General features: G+C 45.6%; 1 pseudogene; it reads right to left on the reverse strand.

The window, feature by feature from the left end:
• Window positions 1–1,129: 1,129 nt before the first annotated feature.
• On the reverse strand, window positions 1,130–1,247 carry LOC124725580 (annotated as a pseudogene).
• Window positions 1,248–9,021: the final 7,774 nt, after the last annotated feature.

The raw sequence follows: 9,021 nt of genomic DNA on the forward strand, positions 1-9,021 counted from the left end.
GTAGCGCCTAGAACCGCTCGGCCACCACGGCCGGCTACTCAGAATTTATATCTTACCTAATCAGTTATATTGGGGCGTACAAGATAACATGGAATGCTGCTCACGGTGCATCTATGCGGAATCAAGGAGAAGGAGTGATGGTGAAATCGAAGTCGTATGTCAGACATCGCCAGAACTGCGCGTAGGTCAGGCTCGACTTGGCTGAGTGAATGAAGGGACACGGAGTAATCTTATCGGTGCTGCACGCAATTACTGGCGTCGGAGATATTAATAGCTGCGGGGTCCCTGGGATTGTAGGGTGAGCCGGTGAATAGGACCTCTCTGGCTGGTCCTCGCTGTCTGCTCACATGCGGGTCGCTAATTACAGTCTCCGGTAATGAGGCTGACTCCGCCGGCAGCGGCGCCACGGACAAGTGATTAATACCTGCGCCGGTTGTCTGCCTAGTCGTAGAGGGGACCGCTGCCAGCGCCGCAAATCGCCCGTGCCGTCGGGTCGGAAAACAGCATATGAGAAACAGAACTGGAAGTAATTAGGATTATTAACTCAGAAGAATTCCGCAAACATTTTTGGAATGGTAACACCCCAAAAGAATGGTTTGAGTCCAAATTCAGAAATATGTAGAGCAGGGTGCTTGAAGTACGTGTTCAGACTGTATGAAGGCGTCGTATATGTAGGTTCTGCAGTGCTCTTTCGTGTGTAATTGTAGATGTCAGTGATACGCGAAGCTGAGCGAACGAAGAGCCAGCAGAGATGTGACAGATACATGGGACGTTCCGAAAGTAAGTTTCGTCATTGCTTTTGAAAGAGGAATTGGTACTCCACGTGACACAAACAAATGCCGTATGAGTGGGGGAGGAGGGAGATCAGTGTATAATGTCCTATCGACAACGAGGTCATTAGCGACCGAGCAGAAGCTCGGATTAGGGAAGAAAGCACTCCGTCTTCAGGCCACAAGTGGCCTACCGTGACCATCTGACCGCCGTGTCATCCTCAGTGGAGGATGCGGGTTGGAGGGGCGTGGGGTCAGCACACCGCTCTCCCGGTCGTTATGATGGTATTCTTGACCGAAGCCACTACTATTCGGTAGCTCCTCAATTGGCATCACGAGGCTGAGTGCACCCCGAGAAATGGCAACAGCGAATGGCCGCCTGGATGGTCACCCATCCAAGTGCCGACCACGCCCGACAGCGCTTAACTTCGGTGATCTCACGGGAACCGGTGTATCCACTGCGGCAAGGCCGTTGCCCCGGATTAGGGAAGAATGGCGGAAGGAAATAGACCGTGTCCTTTCAAAGGAACCAGTCCGGCACTGACCTGAAGCCATTTAGGGAAATCACGGAAAGCCTGGATCAGGATGGCCGGACGCGGATTTGAACCGTCCCATATGCGGCTCCGGTATGTTAGGTTGATTTTTGGGAGGAGACCAAACAGCGAGGTTATCGGTCTCATCTTAGGGATGGATGGGGTAGGAAGTCGGCAGTGCCCTTTCAAAGGAACCATCTCGGCATTTGCCCGAACCGGCTTAGGGAAGCCTGCCGGTGTAGCCGAGCGGTTCTAGGCGCTTCAGTCTGGAACCGCGCGACCGCTACGGTCGCAGGTTCGAATCCTGCCTCGGGCATGGATGTATGTGATGTCCTTAGGTTAGTTAGGTTTAAGTAGTTCTAAGTCCAAGGGGACTGATGACCTCAGATGTTAAGTCCCATTGTGCTCAGAGCCATTTTTTTGACTTAGGGAAATCACGGAAAACCTAAATCAGGATGCGAGTCCAGTGTGCGAATCAGTGCACCACCTCGCTCGATCCAGCGTGATACGGAAATGTAACTCATTCAGGAAGGAAGTGGCTTACACGGTGCTTGTCCGACCGATTACTGAGTATTGTTCATCTGTCTGGGATCCCTACCAGATACGACTGACAAAAGAGGTAGAGAAGATCTGACGAAGAGCGGCACGTTTCGTCACGGGATCGTTTAGTTGGGACGACTGCGTCACGGAGATGTTCAACAAGTTCCAGTAGCAGATGTTACAAGAGAGGCGTTATGCATCAATGCATCACGGAGAGATTTACTATTGACATATCGACAGAGTACTTTCCCGGAAGAGTCGGACAACATATTACTACAACCAACCAACCCCCCCCCCCCTCCCCGCACCCCCAACGTCCTCCTCCATATGTCTCGTGTATTGACCATGAGAAGAAAATTCGAGAAATTAGAGAAGCTGCGAGGACGGGATGTGAGTCGTGCTTGGGTAGCTCAGTTGGTAGAGCACTTGCCTGCGAAAGGCAATGGTCACGAGTTCGAGTCTCGGTCCGGCACACAGTTTTAATCTCCCAGGAAGTTTCAGAGAAGTTATTGTTTGGTTTGTGATCATACAAGTACAGAAACACAGTGTAATGTTTAACTAGTAGAACTGCAGTCAACAAAACCCATTTCTGTTATCTCTTAAGTCTTTTTACCAGAGAATAATGATGTTAAATTCAAGAAAAATAGTGTCTCAGTGCTGTTTCTTATACTACTCTCTACTCAGAATAAGATGTTGCAAATTTTACTGGAGCTGTTCAAACTAATTTCGGGCTTGCAGCCGGTCGTCGTTCAACACCTCACGATATTTTAACTGGGCACCTGCCAGTCATCTTCAGGTGAGCCGTCGCAGACTGGCGAAAACATCTTTTTTTTTTCTTTATTGTGATTTTAAACACCTTATACAAAGGCGGGCTGTCAGCAACACAATACGCCGCTCTTCAGCCTTGAGTTTGACAACAAGTAATACATAAAGGTGGCACAGAGAAGACAGTCAAAACGGTGGGCAAAAAATGTAGACACTAGAAATCGAAAAAAACACGGAGCCGTTCACGCAGGACGAGAAACATCACTAACACTAGGTGACACGGTGCACATAACATGGATGATGGCGACGGCACACGTGAACGGTGGTGGCGTGACGGCGATCAACAATACACACAAACGAAGGCACACACACGAAACACTGATGGCGTTGATCTCCGGCGCGCAAATGTTCACTGAGCGTGTGCGAGTCCGGGGACCTGGCAAAAACATCCTCCGTTCCGCAATGTAAAGCGAACTGTAACTATTCTGCGCATGCGTCGAAAACTTGTTAGATGAACCACACTGCCCGCCGGCAGCGCCCTCGCTGGTGGAATAGCGGAACTCAGTCGCCCTCTGCGTTGCTGTTTGCCACGGCCGTCGACGCACTCTGTCGTCTTCGATTTGAGAAAATCGTGGAGATGATGGGATTCCATGCACTGTCCAGTTGGTAGCCGCTGCCACAGTTTAACAGATTTTCCGCCAGTCGTATTTCAAAATTCACAAATTTACTGGAGCTTCCTGCACGATGAAAGAAAAAACGGCGCTACAGTCTGGAGCCGAGCGTCCGCTACGGTCGCAGGTTCGAATCCTGCCTCGGGCATGGATCTGTGTGATGTCCTTAGGTTAGTTAGGTTTAATCAGTTCTAAGTTCTAGGCGACTGATGACCTCAGAAGTTAAGTCGCATAGTGCTCAGGGCCATTTGAACCTAGTCTTTCAGATGAAGTACGGTATGCCGTCCATCAGTTGCGGTGTTTTCTCCTTTGTATTTTCTGTGTGAGTGTAAGAATTTGTAACATTCATTGGAGATCATAGAGCATTCGCAGATCTTCCACGCCTGGATTAACAACAGTGGTTATGGGACATCTTTAAAATAAGAGAAGTCTAGTAGTAAGCATTGGAATTACGTGGAAATCTTGCAGAACAAAGGCCTTACTCTTGCTCTCTTTCCTTCATTTCTCTGTAACTAAACGGAGAAGACCTCGACTGCTGACGCTTGGAACTCCAAATGAAAACATTGGTTGGCACACAGATCACGCGCCCTGTAGTAAAGAATGTCTGAAACATTTTTTCCATGATCTTAAGCTGATACAAGTCTAGGGATAAACAACAGAGTACCGAGAGCACAACAACAGTAGAACACGTTTTGTGGAAAAATGGCACTTAGAACGTTGACAATTCCATTTTTCATCTGAGGATTTCTCAGAATTCGAACTGCAACTGGTAAATCGGGTGTGTCCCGTGAGTCCCTTCACGGTTTGGTAATGCGATGTGTTGTGGTCTTCAGTCCTGAGACTGGTTTGATACAGCTATCCATGCTACTCTATCCTGTGCAAGCTGCTTCATCTCCCAGTACCTACTGCAACCTACATCCTTCTGAATCTGTTTAGTGTATTCATCTCTTGGTCTCCCTCTACGATTTTTACCCTCCACGCTGCCCTCCAATACTAAATTGGTGATCCCTTGATGCCTCAGAACATGTCCCACCAACCGATCCCTTCTTCTAGTCAAGTTGTGGCACAAACTTCTCTTCTCCCCAGTCCTATTCCATACCTCCTCATTAGTTATGTGATCTACCCATTTAATCTTCAGCATTCTTCTTAGCACCACATTTCGAAAGCTTCTATTCTCTTCTTGTCCAAACTAGTTATCGTCCACGTTTCACTTCCATACATGGCTACACTCCATACAAATACTTTCAGAAATGACTTCCTGACTCTTAAATCTATACCCGATGTTAACAAATTTCTCTTCTTCAGAAACGCTTTCCTTGTCATTGCCAGTCTACATTTTATATCCTCTCTACTTCGACCATCATCAGTTATTTTGCTCCCCAAATAGCAAAACTCCTTTACTACTTTAAGTGTCCCATTTCCTAATCTAATTCCCTCAGCATCACCCGACTTAATTAGACTACATTCCAATATCCTTGTTTTGCTTTCGTTGATGTTCATCTTATATCCTCGTTTCAAGACACTATCCATTCCGTTCAACTGCTCTTCCAGGTCCTTTGCTGTTTCTGACAGAATTACAATGTCATCGGCGAATCTCAAAGTTTTAATTTCTTCTCCATGGATTTTAATACCTACTCCGAATTTTTCTTTCGTTTCCTTCACTGCTTGCTCAATATACAGATTGAATAACATCGGGGATAATGCGATAATCCGACGAAATGGCAGAACGCACAGCCGTCGGCAGCGGCGTTGCCGGCGAGGGCGGGGTGGCGGCAGCGACTAAAGGCCGGTTCCCACTAGAGCGCGGCAGCGCGTCGTGCGGCAACGGCAGCGGCAAGCGTTTTCCGCTTTGACGCGGCGGCTCGCGGAATTGGCGTTCCCATCTGGAAGCGGCAGACGCTAGCGGTAGCCAATGACGGACAGCCACTGAGGTACGGGGTGGGACCCAGCGAAACGACCGGTGTGTTTGAATAACTATATCTTATACCTAAATGAAGGAAAGACACGAAGTTGGGTGAAGACATACAGATTTTTCATTTTCTGTACAATGTACTCTTTTACATATTTCATTATTCATGTTTTCTCATTTCAACATAAACAGATTTCATGACTACCGTTCATGATTGTTCACTATCTCCTAACACATTGAAACAATGTACGATAAAAGAGATTATTCAGATAGTTAAGCGTGACAAAAATTTAAAGTGTGATACGGTAGCAGGTACAGGAAAACACTAAAAACACAAAGGCTTGTGGGAAGGGATGAAAGTGGAAGCCACCTGATAGAATTTCGCACAGAGCATAATGTAATCATCGCCAGCACCTTGCTTAAGAATCATGAAAGAATAATACATACTTGGAACAAAGTTTTCGAAACCAGATTTTAAATTATAAGATATTTCCTGGTGCAGACGCAAACCTACAATAATTTATTGGTTACGAGCTGTGGTTTACAACTAAAGAGACAGTAAACGGTAGCAAATTAAGGAAATTGAACTTGAATAAGTCAAGACCCACAGTTTTTCGATAATCTTAAAGTTACCGTAATGCAACGACTCACTGAAACAGAGAAAGGAATCCGCTAGAATACGAATGGATATCTTTGAGAGAAAAAGTGGTGAATGCAGCAGAGTATGTGAACGGGAAGAAGGTATAGTAGAAATCGTTAGATAAAACGTGATATATTAAATTTGACACGAGGGAAATGTATAAAAATGCAGAAAATAAAGTAGGCCATGGGAAATAGAAATGTCTAAACATGACGTTGACAGAAAGTCCAAAATTACAACGCGATTTTGCACTTGGAAAACAGGGGAATGAAAATGAGAAAGAACAAAGAAAACTTTGCTCAAAGGAGAAGCAACTGTCAAGGACTCATCTGGCAAGCCAGAACTAAGCAAATATGAGAAGGCTAGAAAGTGGAAGGAATATGTAGAGAGGAGAGGGGGAGGGGTTGTATAAACTAACATAAGCAAAATGTTAGATTCCTGTGAAATGTCTGAACATGCAAGGCAATACTGATCGTACCACTTAGTTAAGTAGACACACTGAAGAACTGCGAAACTGTGTTTATAGCATTTGCATGTTTAGAGAAAGATTTTGACAATCTTAATTAAAACATTCTTTGAAGCTCTAAAACATAGGGCCACAAGATTATCTACAACTTTTACAGAAACCAAACTGCATTTCTAAGACTTCAATGACTTGCAAGGGAAGCAGTAATTGAGAAGGCAGAAGTAGAGAGGATATAAAATGAAGACTGTGAATAGCAACAAAAGCGTTCTGAAAAAGAAAATTTGTTCACATCGAATATAAATTCTAATGATTGGGTACAATTTTAGAGAGGTATTTGTGTGGAGTGCAGCCTTGTATGTAAGTGAAACGTGGGCTATGAACAGTTCTGTCAAGAAGACAATGGACGCTTTCAAAACGTGGTGATCAATAAGAATGCTGAAGATTAGATATGAGGATCGTGTAACTAAAGAAGAGGAACGGAATTAAATAGAGCAGGAAGAGGAAGAGGAAATTACGGCACAACTTTGACTACAAGAGGGGTAAGTTGACAGGACATATTATGAGGCGTCAAAGAGTGAGGACAAAGGGGTTGGGTGATAGTATTCCGATAATAATCATCTGTTGAAATGCTATTCTGCTATTTTATCGATTAATGTAAGCAGTGAATTTACTATTCCATGCACTTCTCCACAAAACATTTAAACCAAAACTGAAATCAGCTGAACACCAAATCTTTCAACCACTGTCTGACAACTACTGCATTCTCTTTCAACTTTCTATAACTATCACTGGCTTGCCACACACACATAAAGATATAAGGAGGACAGAAATAAACAAACATTAGTTTTCAGCATATAATTCTTTAGATTGGCAACATGCACATAAACAAACCAAACAGGAAGGGACATGAGGTGAACACACTGTAGTTATGACTTCAAATCAGTGTTTTCGGTAAAATGTCTACAGCTAGTGACAGAAGAAAAAAGAGCGAACATGAAAATGTGCTTATGTTCCATAATCTAAGTTTTAGTTCAACCTCCAGCATGTGACCAGGTGAGGGGAAACGCAGATGTCCTCCAAAAACTCGATTCACTGTAAGTAATCAGTTATCCACGTAAAAAAAGATGTGAACTGTTTTATGATCTGCAAGTATCACATATCAAAACAAAACTGAATCCTTCTATATTCCACCGAAGATGCCTTAAAGTAAAAGGCGAAACGCGTCTTGAACCAATAAAGTACACTGGATAAAGAAAAAAACGTTTGTTACTTCCAAAGGAAATAATCAATAGCTGTAGATAATTAGCAAATTACATCTTATGACATACCAGCAAATTAGTCTCGGTTTAAGTTCTCATTACACATGCTATTAAATGCTGTTTAAAAAAAATTCATCTATCCCTTCCGAAAAAACTGTAGTTTCTTTCATATCTTTGTAGTTAAACAGATTTTGGATATTTATCATGCGACGAAATACATGAGTTTTTACAAGTTATCTTTTGCAAAAAAACACGTTTCGATTTCTTGAACCGTTTACGAAATTTGCAGTTGATACAACCGCATGGTTTACGACGAGCAGGACGAAAGTATCGGTCGCGTAGCGAGCGATCCGCGCGCGGTCACCGCACAGCCCGTCCGCCGACATATCATCCAATATCTCGAGAACGGTGATAGCTATCGTTCTGCTCTCAGCTTTAAAAACAATTTCGATATGTTGACTAAATTTCATACGCAATAATGTATTACCTAAAATGAACTGTACGCAAAGTCCACGCAATGCGTTTTTACCTCTGCACACTCATTCAAATTTCGTGTAAAGGTTTACGTAAATGCGATACAGCAAGTAACCGCGACGAATAACGAAAAGAAATTCGGTCCTTTATCGAGAGAAGATATCAGGCTGTAACATGCCAAAGAATCAAATTTTTCTACCGAATAGTTTCCTTGGAATCGGATGATAAGTATTTCATAGCTGCCGCCGCGTCCGCGCCAGCGGTTCGGTGAAAGTTCGTGTGGCCCGGGGGTCCGTACCTGACGTCACGCTCAGCGCGTTCTGTGATTGGCGACGCGCACCTGGAGCGCGGCACGCGGCAGCGGAAGCGGTTCGACATGGTCAAACCGCGACGCAGAGCCCGCCGCGCCTTGCCGCTGACGCCATTTCCATGGCAACCACGCCGCTGACGCGCGGTTTTGACGCGCGGCAGCCCTAGTGGGAACCGGCCTTAACACAGAGGCGGCTGCGTGCCGCGTGCTGCGTGCTTCCGGGCGGTCCCCGAAGAATAGGCGCGGGCCGGCCGACGGCCGCATTAGGCGCGCAGACAAAGCCGCGCAGCGCGGCGCGGCGCGGAGAGGCCGCCGGATAATCGGAAGCAACGGGGTGCGCAGCGCGCCGACCGCAATAAACCAGCCTTTGCGGGCGACCACCCGCGCTCCAGGCCTGCCAACTCTCCCCGCAGCCGCACCGAACGCGGCTGAGTTATTTCTACACGAGGAACGCCGTGCCCTTGCTCTGAAAAACACTACGCGCTTCCACTATCGCTAATATCCACGTAAAAAACACAAAACTTCATTTCCATCGTCACCGTCGGTCTCCCGGCACTTGTATACAGCGCTTCTACCGTTTTTCCCATTGCTGGAAGCAGGGCTGAAAGTCTGCTGGCTGAATCGTAGAAGTACAAAATCGTAGAACAGTTTCTGCGCCAGTCACTTGTATTTTGCCACTAGGCA

The sequence above is a fragment of the Schistocerca piceifrons genome, chromosome 1 (assembly GCF_021461385.2).
Source record: "Schistocerca piceifrons isolate TAMUIC-IGC-003096 chromosome 1, iqSchPice1.1, whole genome shotgun sequence".
In the NCBI taxonomy this organism is placed as follows: Eukaryota; Metazoa; Arthropoda; class Insecta; order Orthoptera; family Acrididae; genus Schistocerca; species Schistocerca piceifrons.